Below are 15,621 nucleotides of genomic sequence, written 5' to 3'. Positions count from 1 at the left end.
AAGGAACACCCGTGAGATGAAACTCAGGAAATCTAGACTTTCATCTAGTTTTTTTTTTTTTTTTTTTTTGTAATGAGTGTAGCGGTAGAATTTTCTAAATTATTCATTTCTTCACAGATTTCATTCAAATTTAAAGTATGTGTTAATCACAACATATAATAACGTTATTCGACTGCAAAAGTCTAGATTTTTATTTTTAAAAATTATGGTCCAAACAGTGATTCGTACCCCCGTGGTTTTGTTTTGCTTTGAAAACAAAACGTTTCGAAGTTACTGAGACCCCATTTAATAGAAAGTCTTTGAAAGTATCAGAGTGTTTCATATGCTCACTGTTTGTAGTCCATATGACAGCAATGGCTCTAGTCTATCGTAAAGACCCTAAAGTAAATATATCCAAGACAGCCCATACAAGCTTAGGAAATGTGGCAAGTCTAGATTCTCCTAGCTTCTACTATGAACTTTTTTCAGTAAAATGTGTTCATTTAGTAGCAGTCTACGATGGCTCCCCAAGGGGACTGTGGCGCCGCGTTGGAGCCAGGGCCACGAGTGAAAGCTGTTTCACGTCGCTGTATACAGTATTGGAGTACTGTTACTTCATAACTCGTTAGCCTGGTGTCAGTCCAAAGTCAATCAGTCTGGAAAAGCCAGAGACAATGGTTATGGAGTCGACAGACCAAGAAATAACATTTTTCGTTAATCAATCTCGCGATCCTGCACGATTAAAGGGGTGTAACTCTACACAGACAATTCCCACCTACAACTAATCAAGTCAAATAATCCATGAGTCTAGGATATATTTTAATTCTACAGATTTTGATTTTTACTCAGATTTTAACAAACTAATATCGTACACAAGCATACAGGATGACATGAAGGCAAACAGTGTTTGGTTCTCATTATAAAGATTTCTGTTTGTCCTTACTATAAGTCTAGGTAGGCACTATGGCGCAAGACGGTGATTTGATAGTATCCTACCTAAGATCAGAAGACACACTGGCTGTGTCAGGATTCGCTATTTGTGTATTTGAATTTCAGATCTCCCTCTTGAGTTCTTGATTTGACAGCTCCGTGTCCACACAGCATTGATATATGATAAACAGAGAAATAAGAAATATTAACCGAATCCTACTGAACAGATATTTGCCCAGCCCTTGCCGCATTCAAGACGCCACCACGGACGCCTCTCCATATACATGATAATGTTCTAAAATAATTTGTTTTAAACTTCTCGACAACAACACTGTCCTAATTTCAACGTGTTTTGCACATTTAACACACGTTCCATTGCATTGCGTGGGAGATTCTGGAAGATTGTTAAAGTGAGTGAGTGCGTTGAGTTTTACGCCGTACTCAGCAATATTCCAGCTGTCGGTATGTAACTAATCGAGTCTGGACAAGACGATCCAGTGATCGAAAGTATGAGCATCGACCTTTGCAAATGGAGTGCGATGGCATGTGGCAACCAAGTCAGCGAGCCTTATCTCCCGATCCCGTTCGTCGTTTCTTATAACAAGCATGCGTTACCGAAGATCAATTCTAAAAGGATCTTCTTGGGTAGGATAGTATTAGAAGCAGTGTATAACCCACATCACTCATTCTAGTCAGTGCCCAGTCTGAATACAGACCCTGAAGCAAATAGTACAAGAAAGTCTATGAAATGTGGCAAGTCTAGATTTCCACAGCTTCAGGCTTAAGTCAAAAAAGTCCCAGGGCTGCATTTCGGTATGTTGTTTTATTATTAATTTTTTTTTACTATAAGTTCTTTTTCAGTAAAATATGTTCATTTCAGAGACTAGTTGTTAGTCCAGTGAATGTTATACACATACGCTAGAAAAGGCTTAAGTTTGGTCTGCCATACAAATCCTGAAACAAAGCTATCCAAGAAAGTTCAGGCAAGTTTGGGCAAGATTAGGTAGATTTCCACATTTTCTAGGAGATGAAGAAACTCTCTGGGCTGCTTTTCATTGGATTTTATTATTTTACTTTTTACAAACATTTTTTGTGTGAAATATTGCCATTTCAAAGGCTAGATGTTAGTCTAGCTAGTTACACGTGGTGCTCTGATAGAGAGACCTACTTACACCACAAGCGGCAGCGCTCGCCATCTTGAACGTGTTAACGTCGACCTGTGTTGTGCGACCTTGCGATCACAGTGCCAGATATCTTCATGCATAACAGGCAGCTAGGCTTCTTGGTCCATTACTTGGGGGGAAATAAGAAGTCGTTTTCGTATGTTTGTACACATCTGTGAGGGTTACGCGAGGCTTTCAAATAACAACACTGTTTCACGTTGCGTGTAACCTTTACAGCCTTCATGCACGATGTGGTTGTGAAAAGATCACATGTTTATGCTCAAGAATGAGTTTGTTGGGAATTTCACGTATATGGAATATTCCACGAGTTCTGTCTGTTCCATGGATGTGTGGCTGTATGAAGGAACAGAGGGAGATTTTACGACACATCGCCATCTCTTTATACACAAAAATGACACAGATAGAATGGATATACAGAAATTAACGTTATCTTTTTTCAACCTTGAGGCATTTTTAAACCTTTGAGTCCAAACAGGTGTTCCTGCCTTTCACATGCGAACGGGAAGCACGTGTTTTCCCCAATATCTCAAAAAGTTAAGGCGACAAAGCCTTTTGGTGTATTAATGTCATATTTGCGGTGTGAGCATTACAGTTTTTTATCTGATTTTAAAGACGACGGTACTAAAAATAGCTTTTCTTGATAATTCGACATTTGAATGCCGGTATGAACAATAAACTGGCAGATGTTATCAGTGCGAGGGGTGGTTACACCGGGTATTTTGTATTCGCAAGTTGTTCATACAATCACATCAATTTTTATTTGAAAAGAAAAAAAAGGATTTTTTATCAACTTCTTTATTTGTATTTTATAAACATATCTTTACTTCTTTCTCCTTCTCTCTCATTCCCAGTGTGAACACAGTTCTCCGAAACAACCGCAGTGAATATATCTCAGCCATAAGTTAAGAGGAGTGATCGAGTTTAGTTTTTATGCCGTACCCAGCAATATTCCAGATCTATGGATGCGGTCTGTAATTAATCCGGTATGGACCAGACAATCCAGTGATAAGAAGAGGATTATCGTGACATCAGTATACTTGTAATCTAATTAGCAGGTTATCGAAAGGTCATGTGACCTGGGTTCGGTCAATATGGAATGCATTGCCTTTGATGGGTTCACAGACAGTAACTGTTGAGGAATGGCACTTTTGGAAACATTCCAAGGTACATAGTACAATATATTTGTTCACATTTTCTAAAACAACATTAGTTGAAGTTTACATAGTGGTACAAGGATCTCTTTGTCCCACAATACAAAATATCAAAGAAACGCATAGGAGATAACGAGAATTTACTTATCATGAAGAATCCATTCAATGGAATATTTCGATCGAACAATTCCAACAACATGTTGGTTAATTAGCTGGTGAAGTGCACAAACGCTACACCTTTAACAGTAGACGCTTCACAAAGCAGTTGTGACGAGACTGTCCGAGACTGTCATGGAACTGAACCTTAACACAGAATGCACGTGCACGATGTGACTGTAGAAAAAGTAGTCAACTTAACCTTACAATTCTTCAACGTATTAGTAGCAGGAGAACCAAATGGTGTCAATGGGACCATTGCCCTAGGACGTCTTCATGTTGAAGAGTATGTTGCCAGCAGGTGCATGTTATTTCAACATATACCAGAACACTTCACTCCAGGACACCATGCCTCATTAATGGGATCTGAAACCCGTCTCAATTCAAACAAAGATTGTCCCCGAAAAGATGAGCGAACAGTCACCTTCTCTGCACAAGATCGCTACGTCCTACTGTTGCATCTACGGCATGTATGCCACTGCCACCTGGATTGTGTCTGGTTTAAGGAGTTATCGGAACAACCACTACGGCATTGTCTGCGAGAGATGGCGGCTAGACCCAGAAGACCAGCATTGGTCCCTGTTCCGAGACATTTATATTTTCGACACTGTAAACATTTTATTACCACGTCATATTTAGCTGACGTCATAGCCCTCCTCAAAATCTTACTTTCTCTCCTGACCTTGCAGCCAACCTAGTTCCTCCAATACCGGCCAGTGACGTGCGATGATTCATTACATCTTACACAGCATGTGTTTATGACCTGTTCCAGGTCATATGTTTGAACAGCCTACGTTTTTAGATAAACATATGGTATCTAGAACTTTCACTGAGAAAAAGCCTCGAAGCGTGAAAAACTACTTCCACTTCATTTCCAAGAAACACTTCCTGTCATCAAAGTTATATGATCACAAGCATTATGGTCGCTTTCATTCATAAGCTACATATTGATGCGCCTCACTGTCCCAGCTGTAACATAGCTCAGGACACGAAGTTAAGACACAACGCGATAACACTTTGGTTACAAAGTGTCCTGTCCCAGAATGTGTGAATTAACCTGTGGTAACGGTGTAATGCTAAGTCAGCACAACCGGGAACTGAGGTTACCTTCCCAGTGGACAAATGTATCCTTGATAACACTCGCTGGCGCATCCACACAGAGTATCGAGGACTTCATTTTCACACACACACCACCACCACCACCCCCACCCCCCACCCCCCTCGCGCACAAACTCACATGTGTGATATGTGTGTACTACGTGATTGTCTCTCTCTCTCTCTCTTTCTCTCTCTCCCCCCCCCTCTCTCTCTCTCTCTCCCTCTGTGTGTGTGTGTGTGTGTGTGTGTGTGTGTATTTACTTCCTTAAACTATTTGCATAGCTTTGCCTGGAACTAAATATGGCAAGAAGATGTCAAAATCTTTCTGAACATTCATACCGTATCACGGAAGATAACGTCTTTGTGTTTTAACAATATACTCCAGTACAAAATCCAACTGAATTGCGTTACACATGAATGTAGAGCAACCTATATTTCTGACGCAATGAACAATCTTACTTTTGTCATAATTTAAAATAGATACACATGCGTGTACAATAAATGTTTTACAAATGGCTGTCCTATTGTAAAGATCAGTATTGTTTATGGAGTAGATCTGTTTACAAAGGACTGTTAACACACAAGCAGTGTTTCAGCGTCAACAGTAGCAGGTGCTCAAAATATTTCACGTGATCATGCTGACCCTGCTCTATTTGACCTGATGTAAATATACACGCCCACATCAAGCTATAAATGCTCGAAGTTCTAAAACTGGATGCTGTATTCTGAAGCCACCTGACATGACGGTAAATATATCATCTGATCTAAATAGATTCTTGCCATTTTATAAAGTAATTATAATATATGATACTTGATGTATCTGATAAGTGTTTCCGGATGTCATACTTTCATTAAAACATATGTGTATATTTTATCGTGATATACTTAATACCTGAATACATTTATAGAGACATTTTTGGTAATTTCATTATGAATCATTTACCGATTTGCTGATTTCATTTAGGAATACCTTAATATTATAGTAGAAGTCATTCATTTGCATTTATTCCTGTGTCACTTCTATTCTCCTCATTTGTGAGCACACAAGAACGTGATACTTTATACGTAACTGAAATGAAACGAAATTTACTATAAGAAAACCAGGAATTTTGTTTGGTCAAGGGCAGAGTGCAGTATGGACATGGTGGTGCTGGTAGTTCTGCTGTGCTTCGTGCCCGCCTGTGTGCTGTGCGAGAGGGTGAAGCCTTACAACAAGTGAGTCTCGACCGCCTGTACAACAGTTGATACCGATTAATGGAAACAGCTCATCACCAGTCAACACATTACCCTATAAAACCAGTTCATTAATAGTGACCAGTTTGCCTCCTTGCACATACACAGCCAGATTGTCAAAAGCAAGATTAGTAAATTAAGAGCCTGTCACTCTTTAAGAACAGTAAAAGAAATGTATGTTAGCTATAGTATTCCTCTGTGGTGGTTAAAGATATTTCTTATACATTTCCAAATGGACCAGTAGTTTTTTTCGTTTTGTTTTTTCTTATAGATTGAAACAGTTTTAATCATTAGATATATGTGCGCTCTATATATATAAACCACATCCCAGAAATCGACAATCTAATGATATTTGTAACCTACCCGTGGCAGTATTTAATTTGATAGCGTGTCTATGCTTTTGCTTCACATATCATCACTATTTTCTTTAACCACAGCTTCAATGAGTATATGCTTCATCAGGGTAATGTAATGAATGAGATCATTGTCGAGTATAAAATCCCAAAGTAACATTGAATTTTAATATCCCTTTAATGTACAAGTTACAAATTTAAATATATTTGGAACTCACGTTTTTGATTCTATTTGTATGATTCCATAAATATACAATAGAGATGTTCTTGACAATAGAAAGGGAGGGGTTTGTGTCATCGCAATGTCACTGATGCCAAACTATTCTCTGAAGTTGTTTTTATGTTGTGCTTGATTAAATAAGTACCTTGTCTAGTGTGTGCTCAGCCATTATGTGACACCGACTTGCCTGGTTGAAACCTGTGTGTGTAATGAGAATCATTTCATGATTCCAGTAGGATTATTCCAGACATCCTTTGGATTTCATGTCTAGTAAAGCTGATCGATAAGTTAACTAACCCGATTAATCACCTGGAGAAATAACTTAGATGTTCCGACATTTCACCGTCCAAAGCCCTCATATATTGGTTGTCGGAATAACTTATGTTATTGCAGTGTGTGATTCAGTGTACGACATTCTTAATGTGGAAATTCAGAAATGTGGAATTATTTTTGTTGCCGTTTGTCTGTCCGTGTATATGCGAGAAATATGAACATGGTGTCAAAGATTGCTATAATTTCATCTCCAGTTTCAAGCTTGTGAACATCACCGTCGGATCGCAGCAGCGTTTGGATAGGATTTTACAGAGGCTTCCCAAGGTAGGTGAAGCGTACTCAAGCTGCAGGATCGACTAGGCCTGAGGTCATTATGCTTTTCGTTAACATGACTACGAGCATATGTCACCAATTTCTCCAGGTGAGTAATAGGGTTAGTTATTTTATGAACTAACTGTACTAGACATGAAATTCAACGGATTTTTTTAATAGCCCTATGATGCATAAAGTGGTATGTTTCAGCTTTTACTCACCATCTTACAGAATGCCGATCAAACAATACGTACAGTGTTTCTGAAGAGGATACACGCACAACCTAAAATAGTATTTAGATAACAACAGAAAGATAACACTTAGTTACTTACGAACAAGACTTTTCCTGAAACAGAGTCATGTTGGCGGAATAGGAATTACATGGAGTCAACACTCTCAGTCCATGTTGTTGACGACGTTTTCTTTTTCAGATTGACGACATAAATAGGGATACTACTGAAAACACCCTGATTGCCATAGTAACACCAGATGATCTGACCGAGGTTGTTCAGACTGTCTTGGAGGAACGTGGTGACCTTGAGATATTAGAAGACAATTTACAAGAGTGAGTGAGCAATGTGATAAAAGAAATAATTCCACGTTTTCCTTTAATTTCTCTTATCTGTGACTGCTGTTTGTACACACAAGAAGTGTATAACACACTGCTGATTGTGATGTCTTCGCCAGTTCTGTAGATGAGGAATTTCGTCACCTCGACATGAGAAGACGCAAACGAGCAACGCTGGATTTGCAAGATGCAATAAGAGAATATCTGAGGCTTGATGAGGTATGGCGGTATAGACGTAGCCGCATGACAATGTGGCAGTCTTTCTCAAATGAAAAAAGCAGTAATAGAAGCGCAAACTTCGAAAAATGAAATCTTATGAAGGTTAGCGTTAATGTTTATGTCTTCTATGTAAAATCTTGGCAAAAGGCCAGGTGAACATCATTCTAGCTATAGTTTAAGGCATTCCTCCACTTAATCCAAAAGGGTAGGCCTGGGAGTCTAGTCCCCATAACGTTCGCTCGTCAGGTAGAAGAGCCTTGTTCTATTCCCGACATGTGTACAATGTGTGAATCCCATTTCTGGAGTCACCCACCGTGATATTGCTGGGATGTTTCTAAAACCCAGCTCACTCACATTTACTTCATAACACCTGATCGACACTCCGGTGCCGCAGTTTTCGCGATATTGTACACTTGGCTTCCAGATATACCGGTTTCAAGATCGAATCATTAACTCATGTACCGACTTTGTAAACGTGGAAAAGAAAACTATCGGTTACTCAGCAGAGAACAGGACCATCAACGTCATGAAGGTGAGACTTAAGTCCATTGATTACGCGAGCGTGTCCGTGTATGGTATGTCATGAAGGTAAGACTCAAGGTCATACAGTGCAACAGTCAAGATTAGGCGTTGAAGGTGATGATCAAGGCTATTGAATATAAACTTCAGTCTTGTGTATACGATATCACAAGGAATAGGTGGCTAAATACCTAGGTTGTATTATACGTACAATCCTAGTCAGTGCCACACATTTAAGACATCGGTCTATAAAACGTCTTTTGGTTTTGCTATTCTGTGCTAAGAAAACGTAATTTCAGAATTTGTGTTATCATCACTGTGACGGCTCACAGCTGATTAAGTGTTCGTATCTTACTTTGGCACGGACGTTCCGAGATGCCCTGACGGGATTGGCTATGTGTCTGCATTGGCGGTAATGAGATACCGACCGATCGTAAATATAGGCACTAGCAGCACTATATCCAACATCAGAGAAACAATAGATGATCCTTTCAGGTATCCCCAAAGAACCCGGGGCGAAACAGGAAAACAATCTTCATCGAGAGCGGAGTGCATGCCAGGGAGTGGCTGTCCCCAGCCACCGCCAACTACATCATCTACCAGGTACTGGAATGCCGACACTCTCTTGGCCTCTTGACACTGCCTACGTAACGTTTACGTGTTGTATATAAATTGTGTTTCCGCAACAACTATTCTCTGAAATGAATGCATTTTACAGAAAGAAGATCATGGCTAGAAAATAAAATATAATGAAAAGGAGCTTTCTTCCTGAAGCTATGGAAATCTGGACTTGCCACATTTTCTACGCTTTCGTGTGATGTCTTGGATATACTTGCTTCAGTGTCTATATGACCCTGATGATCAGTTTGTATTCAACCCCATATGAAGCCAAAACGCCATCGTTGAACTGGAATACATTCCAAGGAGCCTTAAACAAACCTGATTGATTCACATATACATATGCTGGATTAGAGTAACAGACCTGCATAATAGCTGACGCTGCTGTAACTTACGGAAGCCCATCAGGGCCATATTTTGTGTTTCCTGCAAATGCTAAATGTTAGTGTTGAAATATGAAGGTAATATGTTGCATTTTTAGCATTCTAGATTGGATATTCACTACGTGCTAGATTACAGGCAACTATGTTCATATGCAGTTCATATTTCTAATCCATGTTGGAGGTATTTAGTTCAAATGCAAAGGAAATTGTAAGGAAATTACCTTGAATTTCAACATGTCATGAATGTTCGAAATACTATCATAGAATGATATGTTCATAAATCATTATAATTCTGTTGCATCCCGTCTCTGTTTTTGTTTATGTTTTAGCTGGCATGTAACAAAAGCAACGCAGACATGACTCAGTTATTCAACTGGGAAGTTGTCTCCCCTGTCAACCCAGACGGTTATGAATTCACACATTCGGTATGTTCTCTTCCACAGTCATGATAACGTAACACTGATCAGACAGACCTAATATTCAGAGGAAATATTGTTGTTAGCATGTTTCATACAACTAGCAAAACGTTGTGGATCGTAATAACTCGACTACAAAGTGACTACAAAGGGGGACCACTCTACCTGCAATTTGGCTGCAGTGATTGGAGAAACGTTATTTTTTATCACCATTTCAAAATTATGATCAAATATGGTTTTCATTCTCACAATTTGAAAGGATTCTTTAATTCAACTGGGGCGTGAATATCTTCTACGATGAACGTCCTGGGCAATAAACCCACTACAATGAATGTTTACGTTTTCAAAGGGTTATCGGTACTGGAGGAAGAACCGCCAGAGAAACCCTCGGTCTCGCTGTGTGGGGACAGACCTCAACAGAAACTTTGGAACAGGATTTGGACAAAGTACGTGGCATGACTGCCATAGCTCCAATGGCTATTATGGAACAGGACCGTTTCACTTTTACTATCACATTTTGTCAATGCACGTAGAATCCTTTTACGTTGTAGTCTTTTTGGGATCATCCAACTTTATCTAACAGCAAGGATCATCTACTGAGTATTTACCAGATTTTTCATTTTGGGGGATTTAAAACGTTCATGACATAATTTGGACGAATCCTTCGCTATCCATACTGTTCTGGGGTTGCTTTGGAGCAGTCGGGAAAACCAACAATAATTGATCATAGGTATTCGGATGTCCGTTTTTGGAAGGCAGTGTTTATTCGCACAGACACGAGGCGTGTAACGTAAGTACACAGACGATAGCTATTTAAGATAAAGTTGTCTCTAATAAGTTAGTTTCAAGCTTTGCAATTGTTCATATGACAATCAAGACAATAGCGTATCTTCTTAAGCTTCCGAAACTTCATAACACCTCAATACTAATAAATGCACACAATTAATTAATAGTCACACGAAAGTACAAGGTGTAAGAGCACGTGTTGCACAGGGGGATCGAGCGGACATGCCTGTTCAGGAATCTACAGGGGCCCATACGCCTATTCAGCTCCCGAGGCGGAGGCCCTCAAACACTACATGCTAGATACCCATGAGACCATCCTCAGCTATTTGTCCATACACACTTACGGCCAGTACATCCTACTCCCTTGGGGATACAAGAAGAAGCTCGTCGCTGACAACGCCAAACTGGTGAGGTGATATCCTACCAGCAGGATTAGTGAAACTCTTTTCATGTACTGAGTCAGTGAGTTGGGTTTTATGCCGTTTCTGCAATATTCTGCAATATCAGGGCGGTAGAGACCTGAATTTGACTTTTGCTGAATCGAACTCAGGTCACCACTTGGCTTCACACCAAACCACCCCTCTGCCCATCAGTCATCTATCTGAACAGTTTCTGAACAAACAGTTTCTGACCAGTGATATCACAGACAAGAGCCATGGACGTGTGATATGTTTTGTGGATGGAAAACTGACCATTTTTAGCCATGAGATGACGATGAATTTTAAAGAAGTTTCCCTTAACATTTTTGTGTATTTATATTTCCTGATTCACAACTGCCCCATCGGATATTTGCACCAAGTGGTTTGCTAAACGAAGAGAGAAAAGAAACGCAGTTTTTCAGGCTGGTTGTAGAACTGCTTTGGAAGAAACCAGTGAACACTCAGTGAATTGTTAATAATTAATGGCTCCTTGTAATGCTCTTCGTCCATCCGTTGATGCGTGCTCAAAGCATTAGCATCCTAACTACCCTAGCCAATTGATCCGTGTGCGCTTCACATTCCTGCCTCAAGTTCCTAGTAGGTATAAAACCCGATGACACCACAGCCATTATGGCTTAGGTTTGTATACAAAAACAACTATGCTGAAATGAGAAAACCTTTCATGCTGGCTTCTTTCCCATGGGATACTCTTTCAAGAAGGTATTTGTTACATGGCTTCTTCTTTCAGACTTCCCTTGCCAAAACTGCCGTAAAAGCAATGGGGCTTTCATTCAGGATAGGATCTGCATATTCCATGCTATGTAAGTGTGTCTTTAAATGTATTTTAGGGCTTCTTCTCTTGAGCCGAAGGTCGGAGGTTCGTCTTAAGCATACCAAAATACGTCAAAAAACGGTGCTTGTCGTTCCAGGTGCTTGGGGTTAAGCTGCATTATTCTGGGCTAAGACACAAATCGATTGAAGGGTGTTATCTCGAAAATATTTTTTCTTGTTTGCACAATCTAGCGATGACTACACAAAGACTTATCTTACCTTACACACAAAGTCGTTTTTTGATTGGCTATGCGCTTTTCTGTTATTTTCAATGTACCCCAATTGCAAACGAGGGACATTTCAATGTACCCTGGTGCCAGTGGCAACTCATTCCGTACTTCGTGGTAGTACTTCTTTATCTCGAATAACATTGAATCACGCATGATGCACGGAAATCACCGATTTTTTGCGAATGCAAATCGATGGAAGGGAGTCAAATCTAGCGATGGCTACGAAGAGTTTTGCCTCGCATTCCAACAAATGAATTTTGACAAGACGTTGAAATATCTTGTCTTGTGGGGAAATGTGGGGAATTACACCGCGGCGACTTTACTAAGACAATACATGCTGAAAAAACAAGAGATGCAAGAATCGAAATCGTTTGATTCACACAGGTTTGTTGAAGTGAACATGCTTCAAATAGTTCAAAGTTAGCATTGGGGTGTTCGATAAGATAAAAACAGTGGAAGCTGTCAAAACCGGCATCTGTCCAATCCAGCAAGATGTCAGCACCAGCATAAAATCTCAGTCTTTGGCTTGAACACTTTATCATCGGCTATACACTCCAGCACGCTGTCTAAACTGGATTATTTCTTCAGTCCCGATGAGTACCGGTTTAGACAGCTTCCACTGTACCTCCGTGAAAAGTGAACTTATATTGTACCAGAGCTTCAAACAATACAAAATGAACATTAACGTGTTAAGTAAGATAAGTAAATACGTTGTTTACTGGTTCCGCAGGGCTCAAGGGTTGATGTACCCTCGATGTTTGTTTATGTTACTTGAGTCCGATGTGCCCAGTGAACAACATATAAAGGTTCCATTACAACTATTATTACTGGCTGCAGATCCTGCCGCAGGTATAACAGCCGACTTTGCCCGAGACAAGGCCAAGGTCGCCCGTTCCTACACGTGGGAACTGATGCCAAGGTCAGACAGACGGCTGTCTGGTTTCTCTCCAAGTGAGAACCTCGTTCCCTTCTACACCCAAATCATCTGGCGAGGGCTGCGCGCGTACGCCATGGCAGTGGCAGACGAAGTAGGCATCATCACAGACGACATTTATGTGGCGGGGGACGTACAGCCGCCTATACCCGATCCTTACCGTGATAGTAATCTGGAAGCCTTTAGAAACAGTTAGCATATACCCAGCACTGCTCTCCTTAGTGAAATAAATTCGATAAATTATTCTTCTCATCTTTACTTATATAGTTCTTTCGCGAACAAGGCACGTCTTGTGTACCGTAATGTCTTCTTCGTGGATTCCGTTCACAAATCATCTCTAAGAAAAGATTCCAGAATAGCTGCCATCTTGGTCAAGGTCAGGGATTCAGTTCTGTGTATGCCGTTGTGCCTAGCTTGATTATTTATTGGGAGACACTGGCCTCCTTGGTCTATTATTTGCTGGCCCCGTGATGTTACTGGAATAGTAACGATACCGGCGCAGAAATATTTTCCCTCACAATATCACTCCATGTTATCGGGAGGGTTATCGGACTTGAATTCATTTGAAATGCACATTTGTCCGGGTTGTTTTTCGTGTGTTTCAGAGAGGAAGTAGAAAATGCCTTACTTCTTTGGGGGCAAGGTTTGATCACCATTTCCTCTATCCGCCCACCATACATATAATTGGCAGTGACTAAATTTGCTCAGACCGGTAACCTTTCTTGACTTCTTTAAGTCGAGGATATAATTCCTATGTGCGTGAATTGTGGGTTAAGGAGATGTTCATTGAGTTTAAACCCAAATACAGTACATTTCATGCCGAGATCCGGAATTACCAGCTGCCGGGGCTTATAAATGATGATAAATTTACTAGCCATGGACGGGACTGAATGTATGCCGGTGTTGTCAACTTGCCGGATTTGACAGCTTTCAGTGTACATTTATTGCAACCATATCGACAAACGATTCTTTTATGCATCCCTTGTGGATAACCACACATTTAGTGAGATGTTTCTAAAGAGTTATTTAGCAGGAAAGCGAAGCTGTCACCTTGCTAGCTCATGAACACGGATTTGATGTTTCACATTTGGGGAGATTTTTATCTGTATAGTGTTTGTTGTTTAGTCTCTTGACAATAGTGTTGAACCAAACAGTTGTAAACACTCGTTCAACAAAATCAGGTACGGTTGCTTGAAACTGACGTAGCTTCTGATAAACTTGGAACGCTTCTTATCTGGAGTCTGAAGTCCGTGTACCCAGGTCTGAGGGAATAGTTATCATGCCTAGCTCGTACCTCAGAATGTTCTAAGAGGTTCCTACTATGTGGAAAGATGATGAACCTTCCATCACCAACAATTCCGTCAGTGATTGCAGCTGAATGTCTTCCTTATCCTCAAGACTTTCTCATCCATACTTGAACTACGCTCCGCACTTCAAAACAAAGGCAAAGTAAAGAGCATCACCCCCTAAAGTTTACAACATATTTGCTGCTGATGCAGACAGGCTTGTTGGAGATAACTGATGGCAATGTACGAGATGTTTAAGCATGTGGCGTTTTTTGTTTTGTTTTTTTTGATTCACACAAAGGGTGTTCCCTATATCTTACATAGTAAATTTCAGAACTCTTCTGCAATTCCTTGCACGTTACTTCCCCGTTACCCGTGAACATTAGAGCTGGCCTGCAGCAACCCGTATCTGTCGTAAGAGGCGACTAACGGGATCGAGTAGTCAGGCATGATGGCACATGTCATCCCAATCGCGTAGATCGATACTCATGCCATTGCTCACTGGCTCATCTGGTCCAGACTCGCCGTCATACACCTAGAATATTGCTGGTTGCGGCATTAAACAATAAACAAAAAACAACAAACAACAACAAACATTTCCTCTCTACGTATTACAATTTAATGATGTTGCCAATGCATGTACACATATCCGTTCTTTTTTTAAGTCGATAATCGGTAATGTCTTAGTTTCTTTATGGTTTCATTGTTGCAAAGGATATATGTGTACTAGATCTGGGTGTATGGTATGTGTACTGGTATGGGTATATGGTTGTTGTGTGGTTCAAGTGACACAAAGATGAATGTATCACAAGTTTGCTCATGGCCCGTCACCAGCACCTGTGTGCGTCAGATTAACAAAAGCGAGCATAATGAACAGCAAAAGAAAAATGAAATCTCAAAGAAGTAAGTGTTCATGTTCATGTCCTCTATTGACAAAAAGCCAAAATTGCGTTTCTTTTACTGTTCAGTATATGATGGAACGAAAACGTTTCATGTCAGATCAGTGCCACAAACTGCTTCAGCTTCAGCTCAATGGCAACTATCTCTGATCTTCCAGCCGAAGACAGTGGCCATTTGATTTAAAATTGCAAATTATAAAAGTAATTGTATTTCTTCAAGCAGCAGAAATTATGCCCTAAAAGAACAGTTAAAAAGAACATATTTGTATATGCAATCTTTGGTTTGTTTTCTGTCAGTTTCGTGAGTATTAAAACGATTTACAGAGAACTTAACACATGGTCAGATTTCAAAGTTGTTGTACCTTAAGAATACCACAGTCTCCATTGTATCCATATCGAAAGAAACTACACAGCCTTCCCGCCTGAGAATGCAACTTTTGTTTCGATTTTGTTTTCAAATAGCTTCCTAATAAGCAAACTAGTATTGATCACTGAAACGTCTAATATGACACCAGGTGTTAAGTGGTAAAGGGTTCCAGTTCTGAGGTACGTCACGTTTCGTTAACAAATAACGCTGTGTTTGGCAATCGTGCCATCTTTACTGTAGAAATACCACCAGCCCCA

General features: G+C 40.2%; 1 protein-coding gene and 1 pseudogene across 1 annotated transcript in view; both read left to right on the top strand.

Moving 5' to 3' along the window:
• The window catches only part of LOC137278504 (pre-mRNA-processing factor 6-like), a 105,117-nt gene that overhangs the window by 60,473 nt on the left and 29,023 nt on the right, over positions 1-15,621 (top strand). The gene's annotated exons all lie outside the window — the stretch shown is intronic.
• On the top strand, positions 5,634-13,042 carry LOC137279060 (zinc carboxypeptidase-like; annotated as a pseudogene).

This window comes from Haliotis asinina, chromosome 3 (assembly GCF_037392515.1).
Source record: "Haliotis asinina isolate JCU_RB_2024 chromosome 3, JCU_Hal_asi_v2, whole genome shotgun sequence".
NCBI classification, from domain to species: Eukaryota; Metazoa; Mollusca; class Gastropoda; order Lepetellida; family Haliotidae; genus Haliotis; species Haliotis asinina.
The sequence above is the reverse complement of the archived record's forward strand: the minus strand, read 5'-3'. Positions and strand labels throughout refer to the sequence as shown.